Source organism: Podarcis muralis, chromosome 7 (genome assembly GCF_964188315.1).
Source record: "Podarcis muralis chromosome 7, rPodMur119.hap1.1, whole genome shotgun sequence".
NCBI classification, from domain to species: Eukaryota; Metazoa; Chordata; class Lepidosauria; order Squamata; family Lacertidae; genus Podarcis; species Podarcis muralis.
The window spans coordinates 77,110,974-77,130,541 of record NC_135661.1 but is presented as its reverse complement, the minus strand read 5'-3'; the positions used below and the strand labels follow the sequence as shown (position 1 = coordinate 77,130,541).

The 19,568-nt window shown below is 44.4% G+C and overlaps 2 long non-coding RNA genes across 2 annotated transcripts; one reads left to right on the top strand and one right to left on the bottom strand.

The window, feature by feature from the left end:
- Positions 1-850: 850 nt before the first annotated feature.
- Positions 851-7,567, top strand: LOC114603451 (uncharacterized). Its single transcript, XR_013393811.1, has 4 exons — positions 851-973; positions 1,468-1,620; positions 4,651-4,785; positions 6,033-7,567. It is a non-coding gene; the product is annotated as an uncharacterized LOC114603451 (long non-coding RNA).
- Positions 7,568-11,538: 3,971 nt separating this feature from the next.
- LOC144328586 (uncharacterized) lies at positions 11,539-19,423 on the bottom strand. The gene is made up of 3 exons (XR_013393812.1): positions 19,287-19,423; positions 14,885-15,054; positions 11,539-12,213 (listed from the first exon to the last, which is right to left on the bottom strand). It is a non-coding gene; the product is annotated as an uncharacterized LOC144328586 (long non-coding RNA).
- Between the last annotated feature and the right edge of the window lie 145 nt (positions 19,424-19,568).

Genomic DNA, 19,568 nt, shown 5'->3' with positions numbered 1-19,568 from the left:
TTCTGGCCTTGTCATGGCTTCTGCTGGTGAAGATCCTCTTGTAATAGCCCTTTTCCATGACTTGGCACTGAGGACGACTTTCCTTTCCATGTCCTACTCTAGTTTCAATTTGTTTTTTCAGAGGGGTTTGTATCCATGGATATCTTACAGACTCACAAAGAGTCAGTTCATTTTTTTAAGAAATGAGAATGAAATAGTGATGGTCAAGACCAAGGGCAAATGGTTCTGGAACAAAGGCCACCTTCCAACCATGCAAATGTCAGGAGTTTCTACACATAGAGATACACCCTCTTCGTTCTCCAATGATGGAAACAAGTGTTGGATCAATCCATCAACCTCCGATGGATGATTTAGAAGAATTTGGTCTGGCATCACTTTTGCTGTGTGTGTGTGTGTGTGTCAGTATCCATACCCAGCAGAGTTACATCTCAACGTAGCGCCTTCCTTGGAAGCATCTTTGGGGTTGAAGGTACACAAAGTAGGCAATAAATACTCATGGGCGCCTTAAAGATTCAGTCAAGTGTAGAGGTTTACTTGACAGGCATAAAAGCATATTGGTAGCAAAGATACCGTGGTCAAGGCAGGCTTAGAGTCCAACAAGAGTCCAAGACTCTCTCTCTGCTCCTCTCACCGCAAGGCGCAAGCAAGAGACTCACAACAAGTTACTACAAGTTGCACAAAACCTTTGTTATCAGTGCTTCCTGTCACACTGCGCATGTCCAAAAAAAAAGATCCCACAGAAAACGTCCCGGCATAGGCAAAACAATCTCAGCCTTCTGCTGCTTCTTGAAACTTCTCTATTTTTCTCTGTTTCTGGAACAAATGCTTTTGAAAAGTTTTACCTTCTCTTCTACAGGTGACTCACTGGAGTGTGAAACCTGCATAGCGCTAAGCGACAGCTGCAGTGGCAAGATGATGAATTGCAGTGCTAATGAAGACACCTGTGCTGTCTCTCTTACTGAAAGCAAAGCAGGTGAGTGAGAAGGATGCCCACCAAATGCAGTCTAGGCCAGAGGTTTGTAAAAGGCATATCAAGATGCCTTATTGGGAGTCATTCGATTCATCAACTGACTGGTGGGGGCATGTGTGCACGGCCACTGCACTTTGTGGGTGCCCTGCCCCCCCATTAAAATGTTGTGGGGTCTAGAGCACTTGTGTCCCTGGGGAGTTGGCATGCCTGACAGCTTCCTGACAGTTAACTGGGGCTGATAGGGATCAGAGAATCATAGTCAAAATCATTTAGAACACACTGCATCTAGCTTTCCAAGCTGAAAGCTCTGCTCCCTGGAGCTGAGCTATCTTAAATCTGGGATCAAGCCCCAATGTCCTTCCAGATGTTGCTGGACTCCAGTTCCTGTGATTTCTGAGTCTTCACTGGGCTCTCTGGGGCTGGTGGGAGTTGTAGCTCAGCAACACCAGGAGGGAACAGTGTTGTGAAGGCTTATCTTTTTCTTTCATTCTCTGCAGATCAGATATCAGTTCAAAATATAGTGAAACGCTGTTCATCCACTAAGGCCTGCGGACAGGGACCATATTCCATAAATTTGGGCAAAATGTTTACTTCCAGAGGAGTGGCTGTCTGCTGCAAGGGTGCTAACTGCTCATCCATTTCTGTTCCATGTGAGTGTATTTTTTCTTCCACCCCCTCATTCTATGCCCCAGAGGTCAGGTTGTACCGTAGATTTCAATGGTGGAGTTCTGAATCACAGATCAGTCATTTGCCACTGTGCAGCACTGTGCAAACAAAAACATCTTGGAGGTCCCAGGCCACAGAGAGGTTAGGCTGGCCTCAACCAGAGCCAGGGCTCTGATCTGGTGGAACGCTCTGCCAGAAGAGATTAGGGCCCTGCAGGAATTGACATCTTTCCACAGGGCCTGCAAGACAGAGCTGTTCCGCCAAGCCTTTGGCCAGGGCACAGCCTGACCCCCTCCTTTGGCAATCTTCACAGAACTCTACCCAATGCTTGGCATCAATTTGATTTGAAGTAATTTTTTAATGAAATGATTTTAAAATGTCTTATTTTATTTTATTTTTTAAAAAATAATATTTATTGATAATTTCAGGATTACAAGAAAAATAAAAAATAAAAAACAACACTACAATACAAAAATATAAAAAAGAGAAAAGCACAAAATATAAAAACCAATACGACAATACAGCAAAAGAAAATAAAAAAGAAGAAAAAAGGAAAAAAACCACAAATCCCAAATTGCATATCCATAATTTCCATTTGCTTGTTTCATTGACCTCCTCACACCTCCCTTTTTGTATTCTAGTTTAATAATTATTTCAGCAAATTCTTTCCATCTTTCTCAATTTTTGTTATAAAATTTATCTTAACAATTTAACCTAATAATTAACTCAACAAATCCTTTCCATCTTTCTCCATGTTCTGTTATTCAAATTACCTTAATTTATTTAACCTTATCTTACCCCTAAATACCTTAAGACTTAAATCTTAGTTTTCAAATATACATAGCTCCTGATATCATTTCTGCTAGAGTCGTATAGTTTCATTCCCACATTTCCCCTAATATTCATTAAGCTGATTCTAAAATAAAAAATTTCCATTATAAATTCTCTTCCAATCATCATCCAGCGTCTCTTCTTCCTGGTCTCGGGTCGTGTCAGTCCTTACTGTCCATTCCATCTAGTCCATCAACCTGGAAGCCTTATGTCCAAGGCCCTTAAGTCCCTTCCATGTCCCTTCTGCAATTCTTCTTCATCTTGTTTGTGCTTGCCCTTTTCCTTGTCTTTTGTTGGTCTCTGTCTTAGTTTCTTTCCTTTCTCATTGAGGAGTAGGTCTCTGGGGGATTCCAACCCAAAATTGTCTCCATCACCCTTCATCCAGCTCGCCCATTCCCCATAGTCCCACTCCCCACAGTCCTCGATATAATCCAAAATGTATTTAAAATCAAATTTCAAGATTTGTCCAAAGCTAGGAACCTCCTCATCTCCAGACTCCCCATGGCCCACTCCAACTTCAATCTTCAATAACAGCGGCTTATGCTCCTGTAGGGCCTCGGGTCTCTCCATTTGTACTATTTGAGGTGCAGCCGCATCCTCCTCCATTGTCATCTGCACTTGCCCAGTCAGTACAAATTCATAGGTTGGTTCCTGAATGATTTCTGTATCAATGTTCCCTGTTTGTCCACAGTTATTAACCACAACAGTAAAATCCATTTTCTCATTCATCAAGTCCATCTTCTCATGCATCCGTTCCAGCAAAACATTTGTCTTGCATAAAGCAAGCACCCAGTCTTCCTCCCAGCTCATCTTTGTTCAAGGTCAGAAAAGACTGTTCCCACGGTCTTAGTCTCACAGATGTTGGGTCTCAAATATACTACAGCAACCATTTAACAAGCTCCCTCTAGAGGAGACAATCTATTTGTATCCTTTTTTTTTTTTTTAAGACAAAGGAAAGTTACTTTCATTTTTCAGATATTTCAGATGTTTTTCAGGTATTTTGTTTCTTTAAAATGCAAAAGGCAACATTAGAATCAACTTGTTTCTCTTCATTAGCTATCTGTCAAAGTATTACGTTCACAGTCAATGAACCTCTCCAACAGTTTCTGTCTCTGACACCCCGTTCCCAGGTTAGAGACGGTGGAAACTTATCCTTCTTCACTCCTTCTCCTGCTAGGGTTAAACAGAGTCCCCCCCCCCCCTTTTCTCCTGCTTCCAAGGGGGTTCCAGTGATTCTGAATGAAGGAAATTTAGTCTTTTTTGACAGCTTCCCGGCTTTAGCTTGCAAAATTTTTGCTTTAGTCTATATACAAAAAAGCGGAAGGCAGACTTCCTGTTTGCACCTTACCGCTTCGATACCAAATTAAACAATTTCTTGATCCAATTTTCCGTTTCTACTCACGGGTACTTGTTTTAAGTCCAATTGTCCACAGGAAAAAGTCAGCGCTCTCTGGCAATGGCTGTGCGGCTTCACTCCGTGAAAGTAGCAGTCAGTTCGTAGCACCGCGCTTCTCACCCCACTTCGCTCCGGAGCCCCTAGATGGGATTCCCCGCGAGTAGGGGGGCGCTTCTGGTGCCCTGCCGAACCCCACGTTCCCAGGCTTCCTCCGCCTGGGATTTCTAGCGGGTCCCCACCTTCACCGCGGCGGGAAGACCCAGTTTCCACGGAGCCCGTTCCTCCGGTCGGAGGAACTCCGCCATTCACCAATGGCGCTGACCCAGAAGTCCTGTTGTCTTATTTTATTGTTGTTAGCCGCCCTGAGCCCGGCTTCGGCTGGGGAGGGCGGGATATAAATAAAAATTATTATTATTATTATTATTATTATTATTATTATTATTATTATTATTATTATGTCTGGGAGCCTATTGTGGCCCTCCAGCCCTGTCAATCTACCAACACTCTCTGACGTATGGTCCCCAGATGTTGTTGAACTGCAGCTCCCATCTTCCCTCGTCAGAGCAACCAAGGGTCAGGGAAGATAGGAGTTCTGCTCCCACAATATTTGGGAACCCAAGGTTGAGGTACACCAGCATCTCTCCCAACAGCAGTCCTACTCCACAATCCCCTTGAATGTTTTTGGCTGGCAAGATCTGTGGTCCTAAAATTGTGATAGCATCTCCAGCCTGCCTGGATAGAGGGGAATGCGTGAGTGTACACTGTCTCTTTGCCTTTTTCCCCCCAGTGCCTCCAATAAACAACACAGTCAATGGGAAAAAATGCCAAGCCTGCTATTCTATGTTAAGCCCATGCTCTTCTTCAGATGTGGCAGAATGTACAGGAGCTGAGGACCAATGTCTGGATCTTAGCATCAAAAGTGGTATTTCTGATTTATGTTCTTGGGATTTTGAGGAGGGACTGGCTGAGCAAAGGAAATTCTGTTCCATTTTGGTCTTGCTGGCACTCAGTCCAGCGGAGGAGCATGTTTTTCCACTGGGAGCGGGGTGCCAAGGGCAAACAGAGCTGCGCCAGAAGTGGCAGCAGCTCCAAGGCATTTTATGAGACTGGAATGATCCAGCTATGCAAAATGAAGCTTGCTTGGGGATAATCATCATCAACAACAACAGCCTTATCATCATCAAAAAATATCTGGAGCAATAGCAGTCGTCCCTGTCCTCCCACCCCCCCACCCCGCCACCCAAGCTTTAGCAGGCCATAGATTATTTAATAGCCAGAGGCCTGGTAAAGAGGAATGTTTTTGCCTACTGCCCAAATACATGTAGTGATGGTGCCAGGTGAGCTGTTCTGGGAAGAGCATTCCACAGTTAGGGAGCCACCACAGAAATGTTGTTGCCACCCTCCAAACGTGTTGTTTTCCTTTTTCCTTTTAAGAAACCTTTTTTATAAGTTGCTTGGAAAACTGAAGGTTTAAGCAACTTTGCATCATCATATCAGTGCTATTTTTCAAGTAAAAGAGGTGCTAGAACTCATGGTGCACCCTTGTTCTCCTATAATGGCAATGGTGTCCACTTGAGAGGTGCAGGGACTCTGGTGAGTTCAGGCTGGTGATGCTGATTATATGTTATACATACGGTTCAGGTTACAGACTCCACTAACCCAGAAATAGTGCTTCAGGTTAAGAACTTTGCTTCAGGTTGAGAACAGAAATCATGCCCCGGTGGTGCGGCGACAGCGGAAGGCCCCATTAGCTAAAGTGGTGCTTCAGGTTAAGAACAGTTTCAGGTTAAGTACAGACCTCCGGAACGAATTAAGTATTTAATCCGAGGTACCAGTGTAATAGTATTATTATCCCACAATATCTGGAACAGATATTGGGGAAGATGCGAGTGGCACTTGGGAGGAAAACATTTATTCTTTGTAATACATGACTTCAACTCATAGGAACATCCCCATCAATGGGTTATATACAAGGCTAGTCTTAGAGTAGAGTCATTGAAATTAATGGACATGGCTACACATGCATCTTTTTGCTTTGCCATTTTTATTTTATTTGGTTAGTTTGGCCAGGCCAATGTAAGGTTGAGAGCCAATTCAAACTTGTTTGTGGGAGGTAATTTTGGGGAATAGTGGGCCCCCTGACTCCCCATCTTTCCTTTTCATCTCCAGGAACGATTAAAATCACTATGAAAGGTTGCACTACCAAGAGTTACTGCAATGCTTTATCACAAAATGTTAAGAATACATTCACGGAAGCTGCATCTGGAATGATAGATGGCAAATGTACAGAAGCCAATAAGGCACCTCCATCATCGAGATTTCCCCTTCTGGCCTTGTCATGGCTTCTGCTGGTGAAGATCCTCTTGTAATAGCCCTTTTCCATGACTTGGCACTGAGGACGACTTTCCTTTCCATGTCCTACTCTAGTTTCAATTTGTTTTTTCAGAGGGGTTTGTATCCATGGATATCTTACAGACTCACAAAGAGTCAGTTCATTTTTTTAAGAAATGAGAATGAAATAGTGATGGTCAAGACCAAGGGCAAATGGTTCTGGAACAAAGGCCACCTTCCAACCATGCAAATGTCAGGAGTTTCTACACATAGAGATACACCCTCTTCGTTCTCCAATGATGGAAACAAGTGTTGGATCAATCCATCAACCTCCGATGGATGATTTAGAAGAATTTGGTCTGGCATCACTTTTGCTGTGTGTGTGTGTGTGTGTCAGTATCCATACCCAGCAGAGTTACATCTCAACGTAGCGCCTTCCTTGGAAGCATCTTTGGGGTTGAAGGTACACAAAGTAGGCAATAAACACTCATGGGCGCCTTAAAGATTCAGTCAAGTGTAGAGGTTTACTTGACAGGCATAAAAGCATATTGGTAGCAAAGATACCGTGGTCAAGGCAGGCTTAGAGTCCAACAAGAGTCCAAGACTCTCTCTCTGCTCCTCTCACCGCAAGGCGCAAGCAAGAGACTCACAACAAGTTACTACAAGTTACACAAAACCTTTGTTATCAGTGCTTCCTGTCACACTGCGCATGTCCAAAGAAAAAGATCCCACAGAAAACGTCCTGGCATAAGCAAAACAATCTCAGCCTTCTACTGCTTCTTGAAACTTCTCTATTTTTCTCTGTTTCTGGAACAAATGATTCTCACACACAGAGAGAGAGAGAATATCCAACAACAAGAGGCATTATTACAGTTAAAGGATACACCACTGGACAGCACAGCTGAGGAAGAGAAATAGCAGAACCAATGAGAGGTGTGGCCTGTGGAGTGGACCATCGTATCAGCTGAGTATATGGTCTAGGGAGAATCCTGAGGACCTGAGAAGGAGGCCAGGTGGCTTGTATCTGGCCCTCAAGCATGATTGGAAATGAAAGTCAGAGTTTTTAAGCGTGCTCTTCATGGGCGTAGCCTGGGGGGGCAGGAGGGAAGCTGCCTCCCCCAGATCAAGTAAAACAATAGAAATACTTAACTAACTGACCAATCACGTCAGTTCTGCCCCCCCCAAGTCCTGCCCCTCCCAACAAAAATCCTGGCTACACCCATGGTGCACTTTTAGACAGCATGTTACAAATATGCGCATAGCAAATTTTTTCTTTCCCCCAATAGCTGATTTGAATTCCACCTCACAATGTAACTGAATTTTCTTGCAGATCTTTTTGTTTGCTAATTAATAAATATGGCTATTCTATACAATGCAATGTCTCTCGAGTCTTCATTATGGGTGTGGGGGCAAAAAAAATGAGAAACAGAGAAACTGAAATGTACAGATTCATCTATCCCAATCTCCACATGAACCAGGAAGTGGCCTACATAGATAATGTGTGGTTTCTGTACATTGGTTCTGCACACACCATTCTGTTCCTCCCAAACCATTATTTGGTTTCGTTTTATTGTTCTATGTTTGGTTCTTATCTTCTGTGCCCTTTCGGGTTTTATTTTTTTATTGAATTTATATACCGCCCTATACCTGAAGGTCTCAGGGCAGTTCACAGATTTATTTATTCATTTTGAGCCATTTTACACAACCGAACTTTGTATACCCACATTTTATTTTATTTTATTTTTGTATATGTACAAACCTTAAGCGCTGCATGAGTGGAGCAAGCAGGAGAAAATCAAAGTTCCTGGTGTTAGCGTATGTAATTTGAAACACAAATATTTCTTGCACATCATTCCAAAGCTTTCAGGTCCTTCATAAGTCAGGGTATTCTAGGACAGATGTGCTGTAAGCAACCTTTAGCAGCCAGGAGAAGACAATCTCACCAAGGAGCACCCAGCCAACAGACCATAGCAGCTTGTGGTAAGTCGCGTATCCCATCCATTATGGAGCTCTAGACTCACAAAGTCACATTCACACCATCCATCTAAGGCAGCACAATACCACTGTTGCTTGTCCCAGCCTCCAATTACTTATGTGATCAGGAGGGGACTGGGTAAGGAGAAGCTGTGTGAGAGGGGATCTCAAGTCTTCCAGATTTGGCTCAAGTTCTAGCAGCATCCAGGGCATAGCTCTACTACTTACTTAGTTGTGAATTTATTTATTTTCTAGATGTTCACCGATGGCTTAATAATCTGTAGGATAGGTTTTCCCAGTACTGACATCTAGGGAACTGGCCTGTAGGTTTCTGGATTCACCTTTCCCTCCCTCTTTGAAGAGAGTGACTTTATGCAGCACTAACATTGATCACCGGTGCAACTCTTCGTGTAGAATCATAGAATGGTAGAGTTGGAAAATAAAAGGGTCATTGAGTCCAACCACCTGCAACTCCCTTCTTTATATTATGGAGAGAATTGTAGGGAGGGGATAGATATAGAGTCCTAGTGCATATCCGGTGCCTAATAAAATTTTAAAATGTCATTATGTTATATTTTTATTTATTCAAACTTTTATTTTTCCTTTCTTCAGCCACATCCCCTAGAGCAATGGTTTCCAATTAGGGGTCCAGGGAACCCATTCCTTGCCTTCCTCTCCCAACTAATTTTTTGTCATTTTTGCATTGTAATATCACAAATCTTTTTTCTTTTCTTTTTTTAGTATACCTAAAGTCTTTTGCTTATTAGGGGCTATTCCATATTTTGCCCAAAAAATTGCTTTGCAGAGGTAACTACCACCACAGAGTTAGCAAAAATTCCAAAAGTTGCAGTTCCATGGCTTGGCTTTTGAAAAACAGGAGGGCCTCAGTAATTAGCTAATTGGGAACCACTGCCCTAGAGGCTTGCAAGATACATATTGTCAGGGGTTCAGGGAGAGAGGCACAGATGAGGGAGGAGACTGAGAGCGAGGGGGAAGAATCCCGGAACGAGGAGGAGGAGGATGACAATGACTTGAGGGTTTCCATGAGTCTTTCAAGTGAATCGGAGGATTCCCAAAAGGGGGCGCCTGTGGTCAGGCCAAGGGGAGCCACAGGGGGGACTCGTCAGGAGCAGGGGAGCAGCAGGGAAATCCCGAGTGGGGGTGGGAGATTGGGGCCGGCTTCCCCGCCGGAACGGAGTGAAGAGGGTGGAGTTCCCAGGGTGGCAGACGAAGCAGAGCAGGAAGCAGAGAGGGGAAGGAGATCGGGGCAAGACGTCCTGCCGGAAGGGGTGGAGAGTAGTACAGAGAGTAGTGTAGCTGTCAAGAGGAAGGTCAGAGGTAGCGAACGCGCGCCAAGTTCAAATGTGGAGGCGCGCGGAAATGCGGAGAGCCCGGAGGAGGAGCCTGGTCCCAAAGCACGGAGGAGGGGGGAGCAGGCGTCTGGGGACTCAGTGTCAGGGGAGAGCAGGAGGGAAGGAACCCAGGGGGGCAGAAAGACCCTGCGGAAAAGGAAGGACAGGAAGAGGTGGACCAGCAGAAGCCTCTTAAACTGGTGTGGAGGCGGGGCTGATTCAGAGGGGACTTCAGCGGTCTAAGCGTAACAGACGTGGGGCTGCGCGCCTCGGCTGTGGAACAAACAATGTACTTCAATAAAGACTTTTGTAAATAAAGTGGACTTGGCGTTGGTCTCTTGTGAGCTGGGACCTGAGGCGGCCCTGACACATATACAATATAATTTAACCAGTACTTTTTTCTAAATAATAATAATAATAATGTTTAGGGGTACTCTGATTTTGACTCGAGAAAATCACCATTTTATAGTTCAAATTCGGAAAAATAAATACAGTAAATAGACTAAGGTACACATATAGATTCACAAAATGTTTAGGGGTATACGTACCCCTGCATCCTTCCAGAAAAAAGCACTGGATTTAACAGATAAAATATTTGGCAAGCAGTTAGCCTAGCCATAAAACAAAGGCACAAAAAAGGCTGGAGCAGATAACAAATATATAGGGGTGTGGATGGGTGTACACACACACACACACACACACTCACACACACATGGTACCAAAAAGGAAATCTGGCTGGTGCCAGGCAGACCTTTGTGAAGAGTGTCTTCTACACTTTTTACGCTGCAGCTTAGTTCAAATGGAAGAGTGGCATGTAAGCAGGCCCAATCTTAATAGCTAGGTAGGTTCACATAGGAGAAACGTCAAAATACAAAGCCAGCTATGTGAACCACACCATTAGCCCAGGCAACCTGCCCTCTGATACCCAGCAAGAAGCAAGAAACTCTCTCCACTCCTCCAAGTTCAGTGAAACTTCCTATGTACATAAAAAATGAAGGCTGTTATCACGCAGCCCCCATTGGAGGATTTGCAGTGCTGCATCACAATCATGGATTTGGATGAAGTCAGGGTGGGCCAGGGGAGCAGAAGAGAAGACACGTTGAACAGCAGCAGTAGCCATAGCATGCGAGTGAGGAGCAAAGGATACGGACAGTGGGAAAGTGGTGGTTTTAAAGGACAGCAGAAGTTTGAGTCCAGCAGGGATGGAGGGCAACAGTGAGGAATTGCAGCTTTGAACCATAGCAGAGGTCCCATACAACGAGATATTTGAAAAGGGGGAGCTTCTAGGGGGCTAACACAGGGGGGTGACAGGGGGGGTTGGTGAGTGGATGTATCAATGGGTCACATTTCTGATCTGGGTCAGGGGCTATGGGGGTTGGAATTCAACATGTGGAGACATATGCATTCCCAATGCCTGCATTGAAAGCATGTGTGAAGGAATTGTCAGGGTGCACAGGCTAATCCTGTCACAACACAATCGATGCACCTGACAGTTATGGCCCCACTGGCCACACACCCAGCACATATGCAAAGTGACCTTGTGCACAAGTTGAGGAACATGAACGGCACGGCTCTACATGGGGGGGAATCCTGGTTAAACATGAGGTGCGCCTACAGCCTCTATGCCTTGAATTTTAACCCTCCCTCCTTGCTTTGGTTTATAACAGAGGTAGACAACCTAAAGCCTGGTGGCCAGATGTGGCCCAATCGCCTTCTCAGATGGTCCGGGAATCAGCGTGTTTTTACATGAGTAGAATGTGCCCTTTTATTTAAAATGCATCTCTGGGTTATTTGTGGGGCATAGGAATTCGTTCATTATTTCTTTTCAAAATATAGTCCGGCCCACCACATGGTCTGAGGGACAGTGGACCGGACCACGGATGAAAAAGGTTGCTGACCCCTGGTTTATAATCAAGTTTGGAGCAAAGAAAGCTTTTTGTTGAACTGTGAGGGCAAATAATAATAATAATAATAATAATAATAATAATAATAATAATAATAATAATAATAATTTGCTTATATCCCGCCCATCTGACTGGGTTTCCCCAGCCACTCTGGGCAACTTCCAAAAAGAGATTAAAAATATATTCACATCAGTCATTAAAAACTTCCCTAAACAGGGCTGCCTTCAGATGTCTTCTAAACACCAGATAGTTATTTATTTCCTTGACATCTGATGGGAGGGTGTTCCACAGGGCGGGGCACCACTACCAAGAAGGCCCTCTGCCTGGTTCCCTGCAACCTCACTTCTTGCAGTGAGGGAACCGTCAGAAGGCCCTCAGAGCTGGACCTCAGTGTCTGGGGTGAACGATGGAGGTGAAGATACTCCTTCAGGTATACTGGGCCGAGGATGAATTAGCTTCCCAACCTTGCTAATTTCTCAGAAGATTCACAGGAGAGGAGGGTTTGTATCTATGGTGTCCAGATTCCAGCATCTCACTGTACTGAGAAATTGGGACATTAATATATATATATATACATGTTTCCAATCTGGCTTTTGATTTATTAATTTTGCAGACAGCGGGCTGAAAAAATGGATTCACGAAGAACCAAGCTTTTTGCACATGCTCCTGCTGTGTATTTCTTCTCACGAACCATGCCTGCTGTCTTGGGACTTTTTCTCTTCTCTGTGCTTCTAACTCCAGGTGAGCAGTAGTAATCTTCGAGGGCTGGTGTGTGTTGCAGTGGGATACCTGGGAGTAAACCAGGTCTAAGCTGTTGATTTTGGAAGAGCAGACTGAAGCAGGGGCACCAACTATAGGAGGTGGAAGGGTCTTCAGCCCCCTCAATATTTGTGAGTAGGGGGCTGAGTCTCCCCAGTACTGAGGGGCCTCCCTTTTTTTGATACCAACACTCACATGCCGGGTGAGGGCAGAACACATGGAGGTTGAAGATTGCCCTCTGCCCACTCCATCCCCTGTCTCCATCATGCGTGCACCAGGATGTGTGGAGTGGCACATGATGTGCATATGATGTCACACAATGCTGGGCCCCTTCTAGTTGGGGGGCAATTTGGCACCCCTGGACTGAGCTGGAAACCAATATACTGACTTCAAGATGGTGAGTGTGGCATTGCATAGGGCAGGAACCATGTTGCGCTTGACCCACGTTTGTGAGCTCCTGCCCCCTTTTTGCAGACCGGTGTCTGCACCTGGACACCGCTTATGAAACCTTTCATTTCCTCTTCTACAGGTGACTCACTGGAGTGTGAAACGTGCACAGCGGCAGGCGCCAGCTGCAAGGGCAGCATGACAAAGTGCAGCGCTAATGACGACACCTGTTTTGTCGTTTATAGTGAAAGCACAATAGGTGAGTGAGAAGGATCCCCACCAAATGCAGTCCAGGCATAGATTTTGCAAAAGGCATATCAATATATATATTGATGTCTTAACTGTGTTTTAATTGGTTGGAAGCTGCCTTAAGTGGCAGTCAGATGGGCGGCATATAATAAATTATTAATATAGAATAAATTATTATTATTGGTGGTGCTAACAAGCTTATATGGATCATAAACTCACAGAAGACCCTCCAAGTATCCCTATTTTCCAGGGACAGTCCCAGGTTCTGATTTGAGCCCTGAATCTCCTGCTTTTTCTTAGGACGTCCCTATTTTCATTGGATAAATGTTGGAGGGTATATTTTTATGTTTTATTTTATGCTTTATTATGTTTTTATGGATGTTGGAATCCCTCCAGAGTGGCTGGGGCAACCCAGTCAGATGGGCAGGATATAAATAATAGTTGTTATGGATTAGGACATCCCTGTTTTCATCGGAGAAATGTTGGCAGGTATGTCATAGTCAAAAAAACATCTGGGACACACAGCCCCTAGCTTTCCAAGCAAAAAAATATCTCTTTATCCAACCTCCTGAAGTCTGAGATAACTTAACTCTGTAGTGAAGGACCAATGTCCCTTCCTCTAGATGTTCCTGTCATTTCTGAGCCTTCACTGGGCTCTCTGGGGCTGAGGGGAGCCGTAGCCCAGCAAAACCAGGAGGGCCTCAGGATGTGGAAGGCTGCCCTCAATCCTTATGCTATTCTTTCATTCTCTGCAGCTGGAAAATCATATCAGAGGATCCTGAAAGGCTGTGCACCAGCTCTAGTCTGCAGTTTGGGACCATTTTATGTAAATCTGGGCAAGATGTTTACCTCCAGAGGAATGACTATCTGCTGCGAGGGTGCTGAGTGCCCATCTGATTCAGCTCAGTGTGGGTATAGTTTTTTTCTTCCATTCCCCCACCTCATTCTATGCCCCAGAGGTCAGGCTGTGCCACTGATTTCATCAGGGCACTCCTGAATCACAGATTTATCATTTGCCACTGTGCAGCACAGTGGAGGACAACATCATATCTGGGAGCCAATTGTGCCCCCTCCGGGCCTCTCTATCTGGTCCGTGTATTCTCTCTAGACCAAGGTTTTCTGACTTTGGTCCTCAGGTGTTGTTGAACTACAGTTCCCATCATCCCTCATCAGAGCAACCAAAGGTCAGGGAAGATGGGAGTTCCGGTCCCCACAACATCTGTGAACCCAAGGTTGAAGTACACTAGCCTAGATCACACTCCCTCCTCGGCCATGCCCTGTCTTTCCAGGCCACACCCAACAGCAGTCCTACTCCACAATCCCCTTGAATGTTTTTGGTTGGCGAGATCTGTGGTCCTTAAATTGTGATAATGTCTCTTGGCTTGACTGGATGGAGGATAGAGAGGAATGGGTGAGTATACACTGCCTCTTTGCTTTATTTCAGTGCCTCCAATGATGAAAAAGGTCAATGGGAAAACATGCCCAGCCTGCTATTCGCTGTCTCCTACGTGCCCTACAAAGGTGACAAAATGTACAGGAATAGAGGACCACTGTCTGGATGCTAGCATCAAAATTGGTAATTCTGATTTGTTATGCTCTTCTGGCAAATTCTGTTGCATTATGGTCTTGCTGGCCCTCCGTCATAAGGGTCTAATTCCACCCTGTTCTATCTAGTTGTTTGTGTTTTTTATTGCATTTTGGGTTAATTTTTTATTTGAAATGTGCACTTTTTAGGTAACGTTTGCTGGGTTTTAGCTGATGTTAATCATAGCGTTGACCAGTTGAAATTAATGGGCAGGGCTAACTTGGGTCTGTTAATTTCAGTGGGTGTGCTCTGAGCCAATTTTAGTTGGAGACACCCATGCTTTCCAATGAATTCATCTGTCAGAAGCATATTTTGTAAGCACCTTTTCTGCATGTTTTTTTACACCATTTAAAACACCTTACCACACCAGAAAAGTGCACAATCAGTCTGGAGATGCATTTGAATTGAAAAGCAAGTTTGGGAACTTCAGATATAACAAAAAACATAGTAACAGGCAGCATAATAATAAGACAGTCATACCTTGAACCCTGAACTCCTTGGCTCCCGAACAAATCGGCTCCTGGACGATCGAAATGCTGTAGTGAGTGTTCCGGTTTTCAAATGATTTTCAGAAGCCGAACGTCCGGCACAGCTTTGGTTTCCAAACGTTTTGGAAGTTGAACGGACTCTGTTTGACTTCCAAGGTATGACTGCAACAACAACAACAACAACAACAACAACAACAACAACAGTCCCCCAAGCTTTAGCAGCCCATAGATTATTTAATGACCAAAGGCCTAGATAAGAGGAATGTTTTTGCCTGCCACCCTAATACATGTAGTGATGGTGGCAGAGCATTCCACAGTCAAGGAACCACCACAGAAAAGACCTTGTTTTCTTGTTGCCACCCTCCAAACTGCTACCCTCCAGACGTTTTGTTTTTTCTTTTCTTTTCTTTTAAGGATGATGCTGATTAGATAATATAATAATATTATTATCCCACAATATCTAGAGCTATACTTCATCAGGAGCTTTGGAGACCAGACAGGCCCATAAACAGAGCTTGTCTCTTAGAGCTTCTGATAGACCTTCAAACAGAGGACTGTCCTTTTTCAGGTCGAATACATTTTCACCCTAAATCTATGCCAGAAAAATGGCTACACTTGAGGTCGACATGAGTGGCGCCTGGAAGAAGAACATTCTTTGTCCTATACTGTTTCAATCCATTGGAACATCCCCATCAATGGGTTATATCCAAGACTAGTCTTACTCATAGTAGATTCATTGAAATCAGCAGACATAGCTCCACATGCACTTCAACTATCATAATGTGGGGCATTTTTGAAAGTTTTTTATTATTATTTTGCTTTTATCTTTATTTTGTTTTTTATTTATTTTGTTAGCCCGTTTGACCATGGTGGGAGACAAATCAAACTTGCATTGGGGAATACTGGGAATAGTGCCCCCCCTGACATCCCATCTTTCCTTTTCATCTGCAGGAGGGTTTGGAATCACCATGAAAGGTTGCACTACCAAGACTTACTGCGATATTATACAACTAGATGCTTTGTCACGAAATTTTAAGAGTACCTTGAGGGCAGTTACTTCTGCAACTTTAGATGGTAAATGTGAGCCAGCCAATAAGGCACCCCCATCACTGAGATTTCCTCTTCTGGCCTTGTCATGGCTTCTGCTGGTGAAGATCCTCTTGCAATGAACTCCTTCCTGTGACTCGGCACTGAGGACAACTTTCCTTTCCATGTCCGTCTCTGCTTTCGGTTTGGTTTTTCTCCAGAGGGATTTGTATTCCTACGTAGATATCTTACTGACTTACAAAGAGCCGGTTTGTTCTTTCGCAGAAATGACGATGAAATGCTTTCGTGAAGATCTGTTGGCCAAGCAGCCTGAGCAGAAACGGGGGACCTTTTTCAACCTGTAGAACACTTTTCATGGCTGCCAAGATTTCTCAGATGAAAATAGGAACATCAGGGACATCCTCCCCTCCGTGCCCCCATATACACACACTGCTGGTGGAATACGGGAAAAGGGGAGGGCTGGCTGAGCTGCCTCAGCGTTACAGGTTACCGCCCACACACTTCTGCGCTTTTCTGCTTGTGTGGTGGCACCTCGGCAAAACCACTTCTTACTGTTTGTAGCAGAGTTTTCCCCGGAGGCAGAGGACAAGAACAGGAGTCATATTCAAATTCAGAGTCAAGAGCTTCTTTATTGCTTGACTGGTTGCACGAGCATTTTTGTTACCTTTATATACAAGCTATTTACATTCCTTCTTTACCTCTCCAGCACGGTATAATCTCAGTCCTGTAATTAACAATCCTGACACAGCAAAACTCACAGTATCAGCAGCACACATTGTCTTACTTCCAACCTTGTTGTCAGTGTGTATGCGTACAGTGTATTCGTGTGCTTTACTTGTGCAGAAATTGCAACTTCCTCCCTTTCTTTGCAACTCCAGCTGACACCAATCAAGCCTGGAGTGCCGCTCCTACACACTAAAGAAAAATTCTGGAACCCTCTTTAAAGCTTCCAGGAACTTTTATCTGTTTCTTAAAGAATGTTTTCCTAACACTCAGTGGGACAGATTTTTAAGCAAACACGCATGGTTCAAACTGTGCATGGTTTAAACTGTAAGCTCATCCAAGTGTGCTCAGGTCTGAAATCTTACACATGCTGTCCCATTCCATTTGGTGAGAGCACACACAGGAATCTGCAACCCTCTTAAACTGTTAAAAGTGGGAATTTACATCCCATGGACTTCCAATGAATAACACTCAAAATGCTTATTCTGACCTGCTGAATTTCTGCCTGCCTGTTAAAGGGACACTAATTCTGCCAGTCCCGGGGGCGGGTCTAGTCTGTTGTTGTTGTTGTTGTTGTTGTTGTTGTTGTTGTTATTGAAATTTGTACACCGCGATCACAATATAAAACCACAAAATATATAATAAAAACAAAAACAACCCAATAAACCCCCCCCCATGCCAACACATTTTAAAAGGACACTGGATGTCAATCAGCCAAAGGCCTGGTTAAAGAGGAATGTTTACATGCTCAATGTTACTTTTGCGTTTATATACATGATGATGGAGAGCACGCACACGCACACGCACACACACACACACACACACACACACACACACACACACAAAGGGGATTAACATAGGCAACACACCTACAGCTCAGGTATAATGCCTGCCTCCTAGCAATTGAATTCAGTTGGACAGCACACTAGGGCTGCAAAACGTACAGGTTTCCCCAGACATATCTAGGATTTGGATGTCGAAAATGGCATCCAGTATTCGGGTGTTGAAAACGGGGGAATTTTGGTGTACGGATTTTCACTTTTTAAAATATCAGCAAAATGTCAGGTAAAACCCAGATGGATGGCAACGCGATGGAAAAAGCAATGGAAACAACTCGAAAAGCTTAAAATCACTCGAAAAGCTTAACAATTTGCGTGGGTTTCTGAAACAACTTTGTGGGTGTCAGGAGTTTTACTTTTTGAAATATGGTGACCCCAATGCTCACACCCTTGCAGTGCTTCAAAGCCTAACACAAACATTTATTTAGAACCTCAAAAGGGGTTAGTTATAATGCTTAACGCCTTATTCACAACAGCAGCCCAATAGAGTTTCTGCAACGGCCAGCCTTTTAAAGACCCACAAAACTTAGCATCATAGAATTGTGGAGTTGGAAGGGACCCTAAGGTTTATCTAGTCCAGGCCCTTGAAATGCAAGGAATGCTGTAGTTCTGCAGCAAGCAGGGAGACAACAAACCAGATCCCCCACTCAGCCACAGGAGACCTTGGGCCACTCACTCACTCACTCACTCTCTCACTCTCAGATGAACCTACTACACAGGGTTGCTGGCAGGGCTTTTTTTCAGCCGGAACTCACCAGATCTCAATTCCGGCACCTCTTAGGTGGGTGCCATTGCCATTGCAAGAGAACGAGGGAAATATTTATGGTGTTCCTTCACCTCTTTTTCTAGAAAAATAGCACTTCAAGAGACATGCCCTCTTCATTCTCCAGTGATGGAAACAAGAGACATTATTACAGTTAAAGGATGCACTATTGGCAGGCACAACCACCTGAAGAGGACGAGGAGAACCAGCGAGAGGAGTGGCCTGTGGAGAGGACCATGGTCTTGGCTGGGTTTATTGCCTAACCTAAGGAGAGTCCTGAGGACCCAGGAATGAGGCCTGGAAGCCAGCATTTGGCCCTCAAGACTGCCTGGAAATGAAAGGCAGAGTTTATAGGGCCGTTGTTTTAGACATCATGTTACGAATATGTGGGCACATGTACACATTCACACAGCTTGAGAACCTCAGGACATGAAACATGTCCTCCTGGATTAGCTCAATGGCCTATCTAGCTCAGAAACCTGCAAGAAGGATTCAGGCATCAGAGCTCTCTCCCCCTACTGTGTCTACTAATAACTGGTCTTAAGAAGTATTACTGCCTCCAATCATCAGGGCAGAATATAGCCATCATGACTTGTAGCCATTGGTGGCCTCCTCCTCCATGAATTTGTCCATTCCTCTTTTAAAGTCCTCCAAGCTGGTGGCGATCATTGCGTCCTGTGGAAGCGATTTCCATCATTTAACACTGCTGTGTGAAGAGTTACAGTCATACCTCGGGTTACAGACGCTTCAGGTTGCGTTTTTTCAGGTTACGGACCTGCCAAAACCCAGAGTACTGGAACAGGTTACTTCCAGGTTTCTGCGGTTGCGCATGTGCAGAAATGCCGAATTGCAACCCGCACGTGCACAGATGCGCCGCCGTGGGTTGCAAATGCTGTGGGTTGCGAACGGATCATGTTCGCAACCCGAGCGTCCACTGTACTTTCTTTCACCTCCCACCAGCTGATCCAAATCCCACCAGCCCTTAAACTCACAAAGCAGTTCAATTTGTTGCAGCTCTTTACCTTTGCTATATAATGAATATAAGTATTCCATGCAATGCAACGTCTCTCGGTTCTTCGTTATGGGGATATGGGCAAAAATGAGAATCAGAAATGTACAGATTCATCTATCCCAATCTCCACATGAACCTGGAAGTGATATATCCAGAATAAGGTGTGTCTTTCTACCTTGATGACATCTGGTTTTTGTACCTTGGTTCCCTCCCACACCATTGTCTCATTTTATTTCATTGTTCTATGCTTGATCCTTATGCTATGTTGCACTTCATTTTTATGGGGATTTAA